The 19,992-nt window shown below is 35.4% G+C and overlaps 1 protein-coding gene across 1 annotated transcript in view; it reads left to right on the top strand.

Moving 5' to 3' along the window:
• SLC2A13 (solute carrier family 2 member 13) overlaps window positions 1-19,992 on the top strand; it is a 362,746-nt gene that overhangs the window by 53,996 nt on the left and 288,758 nt on the right. The window lies entirely within an intron of this gene.

Below are 19,992 nucleotides of genomic sequence, written 5' to 3'. Positions count from 1 at the left end.
TGTTGGGGATAGAATGTGGAATAAGACAGGACCCTAGTCCTTATAGATTTGCATGGTGCTTACAGCTTTGAAGTGAATTTTAACAGCTGAAGAAAAAAGGGTTTGATGTGATGCAGATGTGGGAAATCAAGCTTCTATGTGAGAAGCACAGTAAATCATGTGCCTTGATGAGCCATTAAAGACAGACTGATGAAGTTTTATTAAAAGTTATGTGAGAAAACTCATTGATGCCAATTAGGGCCTACATTTGTCAGGACATTAAGGAGAGGACACAGTTCTTAAAAGCGTGAGCTCTTTCTGCAGATGTTGCTAAACCACTTTCTACCTTTGAAGGAGTGAATCTGTGCCAGACTGAGAAACTACTGGAAAATTGAAGAAACAGGAAATTTCATCTTTATTTTCCACTCTGTAGACGAACAGAAAGAAAGCTAATTATTACCAGCGTAAAGTGATATTTTGAGGTTTTCTTGGAAACTCAGTGGAAGTTAGATTTTCAATCTCATGTCTTTAAGCAGATCTAAATCATTTATTTACATTAAGTTAAAACAGTTACTATTGTAACAAATATGTATATGCTTTTTATTAAAAATCTATCTTTTGGGTTTTGGTTTTTTTTTAGGTTTACAAAGAGACCTTAATTGATAAAAATCTGTTTAAGTGAAAATATATAAAGTGCATAAGCCATATTTTTTAAAAAATGTTTTATTTATTTNAGTGCCAACTCTTGATTTCAGCTCAGGTCAGGATGTCGAGGTTTGTGAAATCAAGTCCCTCTTTATTCCCACTCTATCAACACAGAGCCTGCTTGGGATTCTCTCTTTCTGCTCTCTGTGCCCTGCCCCTGTACGTGCTCTGATGCTAAATAAATAAACATTAAGAAAAATAAAATTATAACAATAAATAATTCATTATTTTTGTGGCAGTATATTTCAAAAATCATAATTAACATGTGAGTGTAAACATTACTTGTATTATTTTTTCCATACTTATATTTTTGTATATTATAAAGTAAGATGTCCCCTTTCTTACAAGAGTTTTGATATTTTAACATTGTTTCTTTTTTATTTCTTTTGGACGTTTATTGCCTCTGAAACTCTCCTTCAACATTTGATGTTCTGTATACCCAGTGTGCCAGATTTATTAGCTTACTTGATAGTGATGAACAGTTTTAGAGTTTGTTAGTGAATATCATTTGATCCTAACCAAAATCTCAAGAGACTGGTGGAACTGATATATTTGCAATTTGCAATTTAAAAGAGTGCTCAGAGAAGTTAAATATTTGGTTGAGGCCATATGGCTGCTACAGAGTAGTCTTTAGAACCAGTCTTCCTTCTTGAAATCTAACCACTTTCTTTCTCATTCTACTTCCAACGGTTTATAATCTAAAATGTAGTTACTGAAATTTTCTACAGTAGTGATAAGATTAAAATATATAGAGGATGAACCTGATGAATCAGATAGAAAAACTTCTTAGCTTTTGATGTTCTTGAAAGACTAACTCATCCTTTGTACCAGATGGGTCAAACTTACAGTTATTTTATTGTTTGGATGCCATAGAATTAAATTATTTTCTACTGAACAACTGGAGGATTATTTTTCTCTAGAAAAGGGCATTGCCAGTAGAAAATCGAATGTTAGTATTTTTAAAGCACTTTAGTGTCATTCTACTTTCTTTGGTGGGAAAAAAAAATGTCTTCTGGCTTCATGAGGAAAGAGGAATAAGGATTTTGAAGAGATCATTAAAAATTAGAATTTTGTAAAAACAACTTTAATGAGATACTCACATACCATTCAGTTTACCCATTTAAAATATAATTCAGTGGCTTTTAGTATATTTACAGAACTGTGCGGCCATCACTGTAATCAAATGTAGAATATTTTCTTTACCCCAGAAAGAAACTTTGTACCCTTAGTTGCCATCCTTCAACCTTCCAGCTTCTCCCAGCTCTAGACAGTCAATCTACGTTTTGTCCTTATGGGTTTGCCTATAAGGGATATTTCATGTTGACTGGCTTCTCTCACTTATCATCCTTTCAAGGTTCATTCATGTAGTATGTGTATTTTATTTCTTTTTATTAGCAAATAATATGAATATATCCTTCTGTTTATCTGTCAGTTTATGGACGTTTCTGGTTTTTTTGGCTATTATAGNTGTAGTATGTGTATTTTATTTCTTTTTATTAGCAAATAATATGAATATATCCTTCTGTTTATCTGTTTGTCAGTTTATGGACGTTTCTGGTTTTTTTGGCTATTATAAATAATAGTCAAATACAGTGAATATTTCTGTATAGTCAGGGTAGACATATTTTTCATTCTCTTGGGTATATGCCTAGAGTGGAATTCCTAGGTCATATGGTAACTGTGTTTAGCCTTTTGAGAAACTGGCAGACTGTTCTTCAGAGTACTGTGCTGTTTTACATTTCCACTTTGTGATGTATGAGAATTCCAGTTTTCCTACATCCTAATAAGTAATTATTATCTTTTGATTATAATCATCTTAGGTGAGGGTGAAGCGGCATCTCATAGTTTTGATTTGCATTTCCCTGATGACATTCAGAAAAATTTTATTTTTACCTAATATATTACAGGGCTTATAAAGATGGCAGAGGTATTTCAGTAGTTAGCATTAATGATACCAGGTTTTATCACTGTTTGCCTTTTTCTGTGCTGATATTTTTCAGTTGCTTATTTGAACATAGATTTACTCACTACACTTCAAGCAAATGAAGGCTTCCTCTTTTTAATTGCTGAGTTCAAGCCTGGAATGTGGCAGGCCTTTGATAAATATATAATAGAGTACATTTAATAACTGCCACGACGATCATGTAAAACACTTATCTGGGCATGCCACTGCTTAAATATTTCAGATCTGCTCCAAATTCCACAGGGAACAAAACACAAAGGTTTGTGGTGTCTTCCATTGCCCAGTCTCTGCCTGCTTTTCTAGATTTGTGGAACTTCATTGCCTCTCTCCCTTCTTCTCTATGCAACAACCATACCTGTATATCCTATACACCAAATTGCACCTTGCTTTTTCATGTTTTTGGATTTTTTTTTTCTTCTGCTCACTTTACCTCTAATACTTTCCTAACCTGTCCTGCCTTATTGGTCCACCTGTTGTTTATCTTTTAAATCTCTGTATGTCATGTGAAGCTGGTTTTGTACCTTTGTCCTTTAATTAGACTTTATACATAGCTACACTGTTTTATACTTCTATTATTTTGAACTACTTACTTTTTTGTGTGTCTCCTCTAATTCACTTTGGAGCTCCTGAGTGTCATTGACTTTGTACTCATTTTTAGATGTAGGAAAGGGCCTGGAACATAGAAAATGCTCAATTAATGTTTATTGAACTGAGCTGAATTGATTCGGCTCTAGGGAAGGGACTCTTAACTAAAGTGAAATGGTATTGATTTTTAAACCAAAATACCAATTCATTAATGTATGTTGAAGAATACATTTACTTCATAGATAGCTGAAAAACTAAATTATTAATCATAAGTGTTTCTTACTAAGGATAAAAATCAGAGAATGAAAATTAGTTTCTGAGTCCATGTAACTTTCATCTCTCAAAATAATATGCCTCCCTGGCTCCAGAACAATTTTTGTTTCTCTCTCTTGGCCAGAGCTGGTTTCCAAATGAGTATTCTCTATAATTACATAAACCATCATGTGACTTAGAATAATTAGACTGGTTTATCTTAGAGAGGCTAAGTCATACTCTTTTATGTTGATTTTTATTCATTTTATTCTCCGATTTAATTTTTTTAAGTAAGAGTTATCTCACTAGCCAATGCATAGTTGTTTGTGAAGTGTTTGAGTGTGCTAGATATTCTCACATGTATATGCTAGATGTAGTCCATCATTTACGTAATGCTTTTTGTGTGTGTGCTAAAGAAGTAGAATTTGGGGAAATGTAAATATTGAATGAGAAGTGCAAAATATTAGTGTTAGCAACATCTGTATGAGAGATTTTTCTGGAGTATCTTCAGGCTAATTATTGGACAGTATGACACTTGTTCTGAGTTCTTTGAAGAATGGGTGGACAGAGGTAGAAACTGGGGCAGACTGCTGGCTAGCTGAAGGTAAGATCTGAAGGCTTAAACCTGAGATGATGAGGAACAGGAAAGAGGGGAGCCAGATTCTAGAAGTTTGTGAATTCTCGGCTTAGAGGTTTTGAACTTCTGCCTGTAAGCAAAGAGAAGCTATTATTTTTTGAGCCGAGCATGCTTATGATGTGAGTCAAAGATTAATAAAATGAGGGGCGCCTGGGTGGCTTAGTCGGTTAAGCGTCCGACTTTTCGCTTAGGTCATGATCTTGCGGTTCGTGGGTTCAAGCCCCGCGTCGGGCTCTGTGCTGACTGCCAGCTCAGAGCCTGGAGCCTGTTTCAGTCTGTGACTCCCTCTCTCTCTGGCCCTCCCGTGCTCACGCTGTCTCTCTCTCTCTCTCTCTCTCTCTCCCTCTCTCCTAGAAATAAATAAAAATATTAAAAAAAAGATTAATAAAATGAGATTAATATGGAATGTAATTCCAATTTATTGGAACTGTTGGCTCTTGGATGGTTTCAGAGAACATACTTATGAGGCTCCTGCCAGAATGTAGGTGTGAGATAGTGAGGTGTAACTCTTGCAGACTTCAGTTAGTATGGAAATCATTCAGTCACTAAACACACACACACACACACACACACACACACACACACACACACCATTTCGAGGTCATCTCCTGTATACCACTGTTGTTGTTGGGACTAGAGATAGATCAATAAGAAAGGTACCTGTTCTCAGGCACCTCACAGACTAATGGAAAGGCTTTTTCATCAGCATGTTAATTAAATGATATAGTGTTATGGGAACTCTTAGGGTGGGTGAATGACTTAGCTTTTTGATGGAAAGATATTTGAGCTGAGTCTTTCTGAATAAATTCTAGGCTTAGCGAGGGAGAAGGAAATTCTAGGTGGAATGTAATTTTCAAAAGCTCTGTAGTATGAAAGGGTCAGTCATGTGCGGGCAATAGTGAGAAGTTTTAAAGCAGCCAGGTGAGGGCTGTGACTACTGTCGTGGCATTTGAGGGTGACATAGAAAGGCTGTCCTTAGTGGGTATGAGTAGAACTTTAAGTCCCTTACACTCTCTTTAGCAGTACAGTGAATTGGTTTCGCTTATTTAAAGTACTGAAAATAATTTTCAAAATAATATCCCTTTGTGATGAAAAATTAGCCTCCTCATAATATTTAACAATTAAAAAAATTATGTCAATAAGATGCTTTGCAAAATATCTCATAAAGGGTGATATTTCTCTGAACAGATTGATGCTGGGGAAAGTGTTCTTATTATTTAGTGCTAATAGATCATCGGTGTTTGGCTCTATACAAAATACAGGGTTAGAGCTGTCTTAAAAATCTAATTGTGCGGTGGCCATTTTAAGGAAGATGGATTCGGCTAACAACTTGAGTACAAGTTAATATCTTAATGCTGAGGATATTAGTAATTTTGTTATTGACAAAATTAGTATACAAGACTGTTTATCATAAAGGTATCATAGTGTCGTGGGAGGCAAAGCTTTATGATTTGCTTTCATAGCACATAAATTAATTTACCTGAGCTCTCATACCCTCATGTAGCTAACGTTTTAGTAGTTGTTCAGCATTATTAGGATCCAATGCATTAATGACTGCCAACATATTTACAAACTTGTAAACACTAGTAGATACTGTTTCCTGTTACCTCCGGAAAGTCTTAGGTTACTTTTCTATCTTGTATCTAAAGATGGCAATAAAAATATCCCTCACATTCAATTATCTGAATTTTCCAGGTAAAAAGTGAGTATAGTTTGCTAATGAGAGTGGTTGTATAAGACTAATGTCTCCTGAAGATGACCATTATAAACCGTAGACAGAATTTTAAAAACTGTTTACGACACTGGAAAACTCCAGCTCTGCGAGTAGTTTGGAACGGTAGGGGTTTTGATTCTCAAAGTCCACATTTATGGCTTTTTACTTGAGGACAGCCCTCAATCTATATTGGACAGCTGTACCTTAAGTAGAAAACTGCAGCTTTATTGGCTTAACAGTGTCAGTGTCTAGAGTTTGGGGTGGGCACAGTGGGGTGGAGTTTGAGGCTGGAAATCCAGGAAAAGAATGACTCATACTGGAGGAAACCCCCAAATCTGAATATTAATTTGCTACAAATGTTTTACTGACCTCAGAAGTATGAATATTTAGGAGAGATTCCATGGAGCCTGTGGAAAGCAACAGTTATAAGATGATAAAAGCTGGAAGAGATTTTATTTCTTGCCCATAGGAAGAGTGACATATTTGGAGTTTGAAACTTGAGGCTACAGCTCAGGTTTTCCCTTAGGATTGCAGAAGGATCATGCCTTAGAAATAAAGACTTTGTTGCCTGACTAAGGGTTTGTCCTAAGACGAAGCCAAAACTGAAACAGATTCACAGTCACCCAAGTATAAAACTAAGGCTTCACAAACTCAGTGAGGCTAATAGGAAAAAGTCAGCATTATTTGGAAGAAGAGAACAAAATCTAGAGCCTTTACAGTTTATCATTCACAATACTCACAGCACAAAATATTATTCGATATATGAATAAACAGAACTTATAATTAAAAGAAAATTGACCAGTATAGACAAACCTCAAGATGATGCAGATGTTGGAATTAGCAGAAAAAGACTTTAAAACAGCTATTATTAACATGGTGAAGGATTTAGCAAACAAGGTAGTCATGTTGAATGACCAGATGGGAAATCTCTACAAAGAAATGTAAACTATTAAAAAAAGGAACTGAATAGAAATCCTAATACTATAAGTACAATCTCTGAAATTATAAATTAAAAATTTAAAAATTCTTTGGATGGGCTTAACAACGAATTGAAGGCGACAGAAGATAGGGTCTGGAAACTTGAAGGCAGATCCATTGATATCACCTCATCTGAAAAAGGGAAAATAAAAAAGGTTGAAAAAGATGACTCAGTGATCTAGAGTACAATGTTGAATATTCTTATATACCTCTAATTAATTCTGTCTAATAGACATGTAGTTAAGTTCCAAGAAATAGGGAAAAATATGTAAAAAAAAAAAAAAAAGCCTGCACACTTCCAAAATTTGATTGAAACACTAATTACTGATTTCAGAGTATAGTGAATCCCAAGTATGATAAATATAGAGATGAGCAAACACAGGCATATCATAATCACATGGCTGAAAATAGAAGATCCAGAGCAAATTAGGATCTTAGAAAAAAAGAAATCCATTACATGAGAGGAAAAGCAATAGAAATGACGGCCGACTTTACAAGAGGAACTGTAGGAGGTCCAGAGACCGTGGTTGTCATCATTAAAATACGGTTGACTTTCGAATAATGTGGGTTTCAACAGATTTTTAATAAGTATGGTATAGTATTGTAGATGTATTCTCTCATGATTTTTCTCTTCTCTCTTTATGGTTAGAATACAGTACATAATACATATCACATACAAAATATGCATTCATTAACTTAATCGAATTTTATTGGTAAGGCTTCCAGGTAACAGTAGGCAGGTTGTAGGGGAGTCAGAAGTTACATTTGGATTTTTGACTGCACAGGGTGGGTGCCCCTCACTCCCATGTTGCTCAGGAGTCAACTGTACTGAAAGAAAAATGTAAGTCCGGTAGGAGAATATCCTTCAAAATATAGGTAAAATAAAAACGTTTTCAGGTAAAGTAGAATTAAGAGAATCTCACCACCAGACCTGCTGAATTCTAAGAAAATCTTCAAACTGAGGGAGATGATCCTAGATGAATGCTCATCTACAGTAAGGAAGAAGAACACCAACTACCATGAATAGGAGGCAAATATAAAGGACTTTATCTGTTTTTTTTTTCCTGCCTTAGATTTTTTGAAGACCTGTGACTTTACATTTAAATGTAATGCATGCAGCTATAAAATATATGATGACAGTAGTAAAAAATTGGGGGGAGTAGATGGAAGTTCTACACGTTTCTGAAGAGTTACAGTATTATCTTTAAGTGGTAATGATGCATGTTTTTATCCTCAGAACAACCACTAGCGTACATTATAAAAAGATACAGCTAAGAAGCCATTATAAGAATTAAAATGGAGTATTTAAAATTTGGATAAGCTGAATAAAGTCAAGAAAGGAAGAACACAGGTATAAATAACAGATGGGACAAATGGAATACAGATAGTAAATGGTAGACTTAAAATCCAATTATTGCAACCATTATAAAATGTAAAAATTTTCATTGTACACAGAAAGCACAACACAAGTCTATGATGTCTAAAAGTGACACAATTTAAATATGCCATAGATAGGTTAAAAGTAAAAGATCTATACAAACAGTAAGTTTAAGAAAGCTGGTGTGACTATGTTAATAATCACACAAAGTAAGACATAAGATAGGCTGTATTACCAGTGATAAAAGGGGACATTTCATAATGAAAATACAGTGAACTAATTAGAAATAATGATGATAAAAATGTATAGTTTCTCTTATTAGAGAGCTTCAAAATGCATAAACATAAATTAGCAGATGGTGGTTGCACAACATTGTGAATGGACTTAATAGATCTTTACACCTAAAAACGATCAAAAGGTAAACTTTATTTTATTTATATTTCACTAAAATAAAAAAAAGTTTTTCAGAACTAAAGGAAAAAATAGACCAATCCAGGCTCATATTTGGAGAATTTGAAACTTTTCGCAACTGCTAAAAACAACTAGACAACAAGTAAGGTTATGGGAAAACCAGACAACACTGTTAACTGCTTTGTCATGATTGATGTTTGTAGACTGCTGTTTCCAGCTGCTTCCGAATACACATTCTTTTTCAGATTGACATTAGACATTCTCTAAAATTGACTATATACTGGACCATAAAATTAATGTTAATAAATTTTTAAAATGAATCTTACAGCATATGACTTCTGACCATACCAGAATTAAATTAAACATTAGTAAGATAGCCAGCAAATCTTCAAAAACCAGTATGTTTTTTAAAAAAATTTTTAGTCATTATTTTGAGAGAGAGAGAGAGAGAGAGCTCACACTAGCAGGAGAGGGAGACACAGAATCTGAAGCAGGCTCCAGGCTCTAAGCTGTCAGCACAGAGCCCGACGTGGGGCCCGAACTCGAGAGACGTTGAGATCATGACCCGAGTCAAAGTTGGACCCTCAACTGACTGAGCCACTCAGGCTCCCCCAGCATGTTCTAAATAACTTATGAATGTAAGGAGAAATCAGAAGGAACATTAGAAAATAGTTTTGATTGGAAAGAAAATGCAATATGTCAAAATTTGTGGAATTCAGCCTCATCCGTGTTTAGGGGAATATATAGCTAAGGCGATGATATTAGAGGAGGAAAAGTCAGATGATCTAAGTTTGCATGTAAAGCTAGAAAAATATGGGCATGTTAAACCCAGAGAAAACAAAAGAAAACAATAAAGACTGGAAGTCAGTGTAATAGAAAGTAGATACGCAATAGAAAAAAATAACAATGTTGATTCTTTGGACAGGTTATTAAAATTGATAAACTGATTATGACTTACTAAACTGGTTAAGAAAAAAATCTAAAGCACAACTTATCAATATCAGGAATGAAAGAGAGCACATCATTGCTATGGACGTTATTAGCATAATGAAGGAACACTTTGAACAACTTTGCCAGTAAATTCAACAACTTAGACGAGATGTGCGTATTGCTTGAAAATCACAGCACTACCAACAAACTAACACAAGTAAAATGGAAAAGTAAAGTAAACTAACACAGGTAAAATGAAAAATAAAGTAAAGGATCTAGAATTGAAACCACCTTGAAGAATAAAAAGTCGGGAGAGTTTCACCTGATTTCAAGTTAGTATAAAGCTAAAGTAATCAAGACAGACTGGTAAAGATAGATAAATCAATCAGTGAAATAGAGCGACAACATGGATGTATCTCAAAAACATTGAAAAAAGCTAGATGCAAGAGAGTACAGTCTCCATGATTTCATGTGAAGTTCATTAACCTGTGAAATAAAGCTATGGGGACAGAAATTCAGTCATTAGTTGTCTGTGGCAGTGAGGATTGACTGGAAAGCAGATGGATATAGGGAACTTCTATATGATGATGGAAATGTTCTGGTTTTTTATTAGGATGGTTATAAGGATATATATGTTACTCAAACTCTTAAAATGGTATACCTTGAGTCTCTATTTTATTCTATGCAAAATTTTCCTAAAAAATATTAACTTGCACTTTCTGTTGGCTTCCTCTATGATATCCCTTTTGTGCATTGGCCAGTGACTAACATAAATGTTGCTTCTGCCCTGACACTTTTTCTAACAATCTCTGTTGAAATAACTTTTGTCCTTATTCCTACACTGTGTCCAAACTTCAGTCATAGCAATTAAATGTAATCCTGTTTTGTTCGATGCTTACTAGTGTATCAGCTCCTTGAAGTAAAGGATGCTTCTGAATCAGTGTATCTCCAGATTCCCTAGCTGAGAGCTTTGGATATAAAAGATTCTCAGAGTGAAGAAAAAAAAGAAAAGACAATATATATGTAGGTGTGATTGTGTGTTATTTCTAGCACTAGTATACTGTGCATTTTGTGCAAGTACCTGTATTTTGCCATGTAGTTTAAAAAATTTTTTTTAATGTTTCATTTATTTCTGAGAGAGAGAGATAGCATGAGCAGGGGAGGGTCAGAGAGAGAGGGAGACACAGAATCTGAAACAGGCTCTAGACTCTGAGCTGGCTGTGAGCACAGAGCCTGACGTGGGGCTCGAACCCATGAACTGTGAGATCATGACCTGAGCTGAAATCAGATGCTTAACTGACTGAGCCACCCAGGCGCCCCTTGCCATGTAGTTTAAAATTACTTAATAGCTGTGAAAAACACATTCATTTGTTTAATATCACAACTTACTCTGTCAAAGTAAGTATATCTTGCTGCTTTTACTATAATCACAACTCTCTTACCTTGGTCAAACTACCTACCTCGTATACCAATATCAAATGACTTTGAGGTGTTTTCTCTACCAGTGTAGAATTAATATTTTCTTATGTTTATATACTTGGCAAGATTTTTTGTTAACAGTTTACACAGAATCTTTCACCAGGTAGCAAAAAATTTACTCATTTGCTGATCATATATTGTCTGCTTTTTACTTGAAAGATTCAAGTAAATCTTGAAAATCAGTATGTTTTGTTTTTGCTGTTCTTAATGTACTTTTTTTTCTTATGTACTTTCAGCCTTGGTCTCATGTTTACTATCTGCTGCCATCAGATTATCAGATATGTCAGTCATCAATGTTGATGTTCTACATGGCTCTTGAAGGCAAAGGAAAATTAATTTATGAGTCTGGGATCTCAATTTTCAGTGTTTTATTATTTTAATTTCTTATCTGTTAAAATGGAGTTGTGACTCATACACTAAAATTGAAAAATATGTTATCAAGTGAGTTGTAATTAAAGCAAGTGGCTAAATTCAGCATTATCTTTTTGCATCTAAAACTTGTATGAAGTAGAAACATGTTACATAAATTATAATTTATATATGGTGATTATCATGTATCTTGTGATTAATATATGATGATGAGCATTTCTTTTGTAAATCCAAGAATAGAGACCTTTTAGTAAATATATCACTCAAATGATTATTAAGTATGAGAGAAGTATATGAAAAAACTCAACATCCGTAAGCTCCTTGAAGAATGAAGTGAGGTAGCTCAAGATGTAGGGGTGAAGGAGCAGTGTTCTTGCACGTGTTTTGAAAGGGTTAGGGGCTTTTCCAACACTGGGGGGCTCAATCAGTTAAGTGGCTGACTTCAGCTCAGGTCATGATCTCGCAGTCTGTGAGTTCGAGCCCCACGTTGGGCTCTGTGCTAATAGCTCAGAACCTGGAGCCTCCTTCGGATTTTGTCTCCTTCTCTCTCTGCTCCTCCTGCTTGCTCTCTGTCACTCTCTATCTCAAAAATAATGAACATTATATTAAAAAAAGGGGAGGTTTGGACTATGCCTTTTTAAGGGGAAAATATTTTACTACCCTAAACAGGGCACAATGATACATATTGGAAAGTTCCAGCTTGGGAGGATGTTTTTGGATTGACACAGCATTACACGATCTCTGGTTTTAAGTGCATTCATGATGCTTAAGGATTGGTGTAGAGTTTGGCATTTAATGTACATTAAGGTGATGTTTGCTGGGTAAACAGCTCAGAGTAACAGCTCAGATAGATCATAGGATTTCAGCCTTAGCTTTCCAAACAAATAAAGCAAATCTTCAATAGGTAATACTAAAAATTTACTAATTCTAACTGCTGACCCTTTTTATTTTCAATAAACTGTTTCAGGAAAAAAAGGTGTAGTTTATTTCATAGTTCAGTGTAAAAGGATGCTAGTTGGAAACTGTAGGATTTTAAAGAATAAGGCTTAGAATCTTAATAATTTTGATACCCCTCTTTTGTGTGCTATGCAGAAAAGACTAACATAAACCGGATTTTTAAATCAATAGGAAATATAAACAGAATGCAAGCTAGAAGACGGAGGTTGGAAATAAAACTATCGGAATTCTGTAGTTTTGTCACTTCATTTTTTTCCCAGGTGTATTGTAAGACAGTATTGGATATTAGAGAATATTGCAAAAAATCCTTACTGTACCAGGACAAACTTCAGAGATTGTCACTGAGCTAATCTCAGTGTTTTGAAAAATAACAAGGTTCTTTGTGACTAGAATATAAGGTAGAGATTTGGTTTAAAAATACCTACTTTTAACAGTGTGAGGTTGGGAGACAAGGAAGTGATTATTGAACTGTACATTAATGCGCTCATGGCCTATTAAGATAATTGGCTAAATGACTGCAGTGTCCAAAAAACCTTTATATCCTTTTCAGAGTGAAGTGTCTTCCCTTAGTAGAATTCAAGAGCTGTAAAAACAATTGCATACAATTTGTTTTAAATATAACATAGTGTAATACAACTCCCTTAGCTGTGATAGTTTTTCTATAATAGCCTGACTTATGATTAAAACCATAAATCATACAGCACTTCTATCGTAAGGCATTTGCAACCTTTTTACATTGTTTGGAAATTTATGGAAGAAGGAATGGAGAGGAGAAGAGAAATAAACAGAGCATGGATGCAGGGTACAGTTCTTCACTCCTGCGCAATTCATTTTGGAAGAAAGGCTTCGAGAGGCCATTGGGAAGCAGAGATTGAAAAAACAAAATGTTAGTGGAAAGCATTGTTAGATCGATCATGCCCCTCGTGTAATACATTATAAAAAAGGATCAAATCAAAAAACAGTTTTCTGCTCTCAATCATCTTTTAAACTATTTCCTGCCATGTATGTTACCTATATTTTTCCTACATGAAAAATTTATGTGTATGTTAAAGAAAAATGAAATTCAAATTCAGTTTGGTGCAGTGTTCGAAGCAAGCACTCCAAGTTTACCTTTACAAATGAGATATTTTTAAATTAATAGCTGATTATTTTCATAGTAATGTTGTGGTGTTGAGAATAATAGGAAATTCCATTTGCCAACAGCAGGTCTGTTGTTAAATTTGCATTTCCCCTGCTCTGTATGACTGGCCGTGACTGTTCCCAAGTAGCTCCTTTGCCACGTTATTGTGCACTGCTTTAATACATTTACTAGAGGTGAGTGAACAATAAAACTTAGGATAAAGTTATCCTTGAAAGTCTTTAAGCATGAGGTTAAGGTAAATTAATGTTCTATTTATGATTTCTGCAGAATTAAGTTAACTATTAAACATATATTATAGCTTGACTTACAATAAACATACTTATTATAGGAGCCAGATTGCTTCGGTTTTAATCCTAGTTCCCCCGCATACTAGTTCTGTATCTAATTTGTACCTGGTTCTTTGTCTTTAAAATGGGTATAATAATGATATCCACCTAATAGAGTTGTTGTGAAAAGAAACGAATTAAGGTTTCTTAAGCCCTTGGAATAGTGCTTGGCACATACTGACTAGTGTTATGTATTAGCTGTTACTATTGGCTGCTGTTAAGTGGTGACATGAATAAGCTTATAATATACCCCCCAAAAAATGAAGTGACAAAACTATATATATAATTCCGATAGTTTTATTTCCGTCCTCAGTCTTCTAGCTTGCATTCCATTTTTTATGTATTTGGAACAGAATCATTACCCTGTGGAACTACCGGAGAATAAGTAATGTGTTCATCATGTTATCAGTAGACCACGTTATCAGATAATCGTGTTAACATGAAGAGAAGTGGGGCAGTTGTGAACTACACAGCTGTGTCTTAAATGGCCATCTGTTAGAGCTCACTTGCCTTCAGTTTTGTAAGTGAGAGCAACATGATTCCTTTAAAACAAGAATGGTGGTGAATATGCAGTCCATTGCAGGACTTGTTTGGTTTTGTGTGAGGTGCCTGAGTCTGCTTAACCACTATGGGAAGGACTGTCGCCTGGGAATGCAGGATCTTTGGTTCACGGAACTTCAGTTCTTGGCACTGGAAAGAAGGCCTAACAGGTGAGGTGAAATAGCTGGGCTTGTCTCCTTCGGTGATAGCTGGCCCAGCCACACCATTTGAAAGCGTTAGTTACCATTTGAGGGCCCATCCTTAGTTTTCTGGTAGGCAGGTGCTGGTGTGACTAGTTGGACCAGAAAATGGTTCATTTGTTAACTTCAGTTGAGAAAGTTTAAAAAGATATCTCAGTGAGTGAGCAGGATGCCAGAGAAGATTGTAAAGAATTTTAGGATTCCTGAAAGCATGGCAGTATTGCTTGAGTCAGCCTACTTTCCCTTCCCATAAGCTTGATGTGCCTCTGGAAGATAAATAGCTTTTGCCTTAAAGTGTGGACATTAGGTGCTTATTGTTTAGTTTCACGCCTTGAGTTTTTAAAAACACTTAGAGCAGTGGTTCTCAGCCCTGACTGCACATTAGGACCACCTGGGGAGCTTTTAATAAAGTAAAATTTCCTGGGCCTGGAGTCCAGACCAATTAATCCAAATCCTGGGTCAGTAGGGCCTGGACACTGTAAAGCTTTAAAAGTACCCCCCAACTCCATTCTAATGTGAAACCAGGGTTTAGAACCCTTTATTTAACTTATAATGATGAGATCTCTCATATCAGTAGGTAACTACTTGTTTGGGGATTGGCTGGCCTGGTTTATCAGTAGACTTATTAGTATACTATCATTTATTGGTCACTGATTTCCTTGGATTTCGAGGACTCATGGTGAGTTCTGAATACATACTGCCTTAACTGAGCCTATAGAGTTCTTATTCTTTTAATCTCACAGTAAAATTTTTATCAGTAACACAGCAAAGCAATCTCTTACTTTTCCTATTCTCCAGTGTGCACATCATCAGAGCAACAGTTTTTCCTCAGGAAAGACATGGGTTAGTTCTCCCTACTGGATGTTCGAGTGGATGATACAGCCAGGATAGACAAGTTGCACTGAACTGATTGAAAGGTGAGGGAGTCAGGGAGGTTTAAAAAAAANNNNTATTATATTTAGAATATTTAATATTTAAGTAATATAATATTTAAATATACTAAATGTTATATTTAAAATATGTAATATCTAATATATATATTTTTAATTTTAATTGATTTATTTTTTGCTGAGCTGCTTCTCCATTCTGGGTACCAGCTGTATAATTTCACTTATTTATCCTGGCTGTCCTATAAAATAGACACTGTTACCTATGTATTAAAATACTAAATCACTTGACCAGGATTTTGTGGTTAGTATGCCCAGAGCGGAATGCAACCCAGGTTTGTTCCTATGCTCTTTCCATCATAAATGACAGCTACCCCTCATCTTATGTATTTGGTTTCTACAGAGCCTTGGAAATTTATTACTGTCAAAATAACTTTTGTCACTGTTTGGGAGGAAAAATTTTCTCTGACCTTCTGAGTTCTTCTGCCTGGTGTAAGAATTAAATTGATGTGAGACCACTTACAAGAGAAAAACAAAAGTGTAATGACCTGTACTTCCTGTATATATGGGAGAGACCATGTAAAACTGAGTAACTCCCTGAAATGACCAAAGCCATCACTCTAAACACCATCTTCATCTAAAGACAAAAGAAGATGTTGTGTGGGGATGGGAAGTCAATTTAGACAGATTACCAGGAAAACAGCGTAAACAGGGATAAGGTTGTAGTGCAGTAAATTTAAGTCTTCTCCAGATATGAGTTCTGGAGACTGAGCCATTACCCCCTTTTTGGTACAGAGGGACACACCCTTACAGTAGAGATTTCCCTTGTAAATGTAAATGTCTCTTACAAAAGGGTAGCTTCTGTATGATTTTGAAAGCTTTTTCTATGTTTGCAGTTATTAAAAATAATCAGCCCAAGATAATCCTTATGCCAGAGAGACCCATTTTGGCGTGGCAAATTCTATTCCTATTCTATTTTATTTTACTAATAGAGTAAAATAAGCTTCTTTGATTTACTTCTAGAAGAGAAGCATTAGGTAGTAAATGTATAAAAAAATGTTTTATTTTGCCTAGTTTCTGGAACCAGGCTTTAATATCCTTCAAAGGGTGGCAGAAGATTGCCACCCACCTTAGTGTTAGGGCATTGAAATGTATATTTCAGACCTCAGCCCTTGTATTTTAAAGGACTGGAGAGCTAAAGTATTCTGTCTTCTATAGCTTGGTTTGGAAACAAGCTATTATGTATGTTTACAATCTTCTTTTTGTCTTTTCCTTTTTCTTTCCTTCTCTTTTTCCTTTCAGTTTTTAAAAATACTGTGTTTTAGGATTAAATAGTGAATAGTAAAGTGCACCGTATTATGTGAGCATCTTTGGGCCTGAAAATGGCTCAGTTTCTGTATCATTTCAAGTGCTGCTTTGAAGTATTCTCTGTAGCTCTTTAATCTTAATGCATCATTAAGGGGTTTGGAGAACAGAAGGAAAGCTCATGAAAGGTATAGAGAAATGACACATGAAGGCTTCTATTTTGAGGATTTCTAAGATTTATTTCCTAATTCAATATATTTGGTGTTTGCCTTTTATCACTTTTCTTTAATTGGCAGTAATTGGCAATACAATTGTGTATAACTTTTTCTTCAAGAGAGAACACCAGCAAATAAAAATGTCATTCATTTGCAGCAATAAAACATACATTAGAGTAACATATTTGGTTATAAAAGTTAACATCTTAAGGGGAGGCTGCCACGAGTGCGCATTTGCATGAGCTGATCTCAGTGCTTATCTGAAGACTCTTCAGAGGTCTTCAAATGAGACATCTTCAGAGAATGTCTGATTGTTATCTGTAATAACAAAAGGTTCATTGGAAGGAATTACTGTGCAACTAAGTTTATAGAGGTAACTGATCCAGAATCGCTGCGTGAACTGCTGTATGAATGTGAAGTATACTTATTTTCTGTTTAGTTAATACAGAAAGTTTAGATGTATAGCTGCTTTTGTATCATCTCACAAAATATTTACTAAGTGCCTACTGTGTGCAACATATTTTATTAGATGCTTTATCAAATGCAAAGTTAAGGACCCAATCAGGTGGGACAGGTAAATAATTTATTATAATACAAGGTAGAGTGACATAAATGGATGGCAAAACACTGTATTCTGTAGGTTACCAGAGTAAGGAACGATTAAGTATTGGTGTAATTATCACAGCCTATGGATTAAAGTAAGATTAATGGATTAATAAGATGTTATTTGATATGAAGACCAAGTGATTCATTAGTCATTATAAAAACTTTGTTTATTTTAAAAAAATCTTAATTTTTCTCTTTCCATGTGCAGTTTTAGCTACTGTTTGGAGTGAGAATTCCTTTTGGGTTCAGGTTTTTATTTAAATTTCAGTTAGTTAACATACAGTGTAATATAAGTTTCAGGAATAGAATTTAGTGATTCATTTACATACAACACCCAGTCCTCATCACAAGTGCCCTCCTTAATATACGTCACCCATTTAACCTACTCCCCCCACTCACCTCCTCTCCAGCAAACCTCAGGTTGTTCTCTTTGTTAAGAGTCTGTTTTATGGTTTGCTACTCTTTTTTTTTCCCCCTCTGTGCTCATCTGTTCTGTTTCTTAAATTTCACATGTTTGAAATCATATGGTTTTTGTCTTTCTCTGACTGACTGATTTCACTTAGCATAATACACTCTTAGCCCCACCCATATCATTGCAAATGACAAGATTTCATTCTTTTTTATTTTTTTTAAATGTTTTATTTATTTCTGAGACGGAGAAAGAGAGAGAGAGAGAGAGAGACCGCATGAGCAGGGAAGGGTCAGAGAGAGAGGCGGACATGGAATCCGAAGCAGACTCCAGGCTCTGAGCTAGCCGTCAGCACAGAGCCCGACGCGGGGCTCGAACCCACGAACTGTGAGATCATGACCCGAGCTAAAGTTGGCTCCACTGACTGAGCCACCAAGCGCCCCTCGTTCTTTTTTTTTTATGCCTAATATTCTGATGCACGTATATATGTGTATATATTTGTATACATACACACACACATATATACACATACATCTTTATCCATTCGTCAGTTGATGGACATTTGGACTCTTGCTATAATTTGGCTATTGTTGATGATGGTGCTGTAGATATTGGGGGGGTGTCCCTTTGAATCAGTATTTTTGTATCCTTTGGGTAAATGCCTAGTAGTGTGATTGCTAGGTTGTAGGGTAGTCCTATTTTTAACTTTTTGAGGAACCACTGTACTGTTCCAGAGTGGCCACACCAGTTTGCATTCCCACCAGTGGTGCAAAAGGGTTCCCCTTTCTCCGCATCCTTGCCAACAACTGGTGTTTCCTGTGTTTTAAACTTTAGCCATTCTGACAGGTGTGAGATGGTATCTCATTGTAGTTTTGATTTGTGTTTCCCTGATGATGAGTGATGTTCAGCATCTTTTCATGTGTCTGTTAGCCATCTGGATGTATGTTGTGTTTGGAAGAATGTATCTTCATGTCTTCTGCCCATTTCTTAACTGGGTTGTTTGTTTTGAGGGTGTTGAGTTTGAAAAGTTCTTTATAGACTTTAGATACTAACCTTTTATCAGGTATGTAATTTGCAAATATCTTGGAGTGAGAGGTATTCTTAACACCCACGTGACACTTATATTTCTTTCCCTGCTGCTTGTGGAACTAAAATGAATTTATTTGAAAAGTAATGGACTTATTTCACAAAGATTTACTACTGGAGGCTTCGAGGCTGCTTACTCTACCTTGGATTTACCATAGCTTAAAAGTTGGAATAGCTTTGAAAACTATATTGAGTCAAGTGACTTCTAATTGATTTATGACTATCAGTGGATATCGTTACTATGTAATCACAGTAGGCCCTCTGAGCTCTACCATCATTAATCAGCCATGAAGCATACCCACGGACTTTGGATGAACAGAAAACTTAAAGCTGTCGTAGATTCATACTAGTTTCCATTTGAAGGAGACCTTGAAGTTTATCTAGATAATAGGAGATTAGTCTGGTGGTCAGAATAATTTTGAAGATACCTTTGATATTGATGTACTCATATTACTATTTTTGTTATTTCCCTGATGGATTTAACCTGATGTATTTATTTGCTATATTTTTTCATGTTAATAATATTTGCTTTTGACTCCCCCCTACCCCCTCCTCGTGATGGGCTTCTCCTTAGTTAATGAAGGTGAACATGAAGCTTGATGGCAAAATGAAATCTTTTTTAATCATTCACAGAGCGAAAATAAATTTGGGGCATTTTTTAAAATGAAAAATGTATCTTTTTAAATAGGTTATCAGGATTTTGTTTTAGCTCCATTTTCTTTCTTTTTTTTAATGAACACTGAATTTTATTTTTTAAATTTTTAAAATTTTTTACAAATAGTTTATTGTCAAGTTGGTTTCCATATAATACCCAGTGCTCATCCCCACCAGTGCCCTCCTCCATGCCCATCTCCCTTCTCACCCCCCCCACACCCATCAGGCCTCAGTTTGTTTTCAGCATTCAAGAGTCTCTCATGGTTTGCCTCTCTCCCCCTCCCCA

The sequence above is a fragment of the Crocuta crocuta genome, unplaced genomic scaffold, assembly GCF_008692635.1.
Source record: "Crocuta crocuta isolate KB4526 unplaced genomic scaffold, BGI_CrCroc_1.0 scaffold30, whole genome shotgun sequence".
NCBI classification, from domain to species: Eukaryota; Metazoa; Chordata; class Mammalia; order Carnivora; family Hyaenidae; genus Crocuta; species Crocuta crocuta.
The sequence above is the reverse complement of the archived record's forward strand: the minus strand, read 5'-3'. Positions and strand labels throughout refer to the sequence as shown.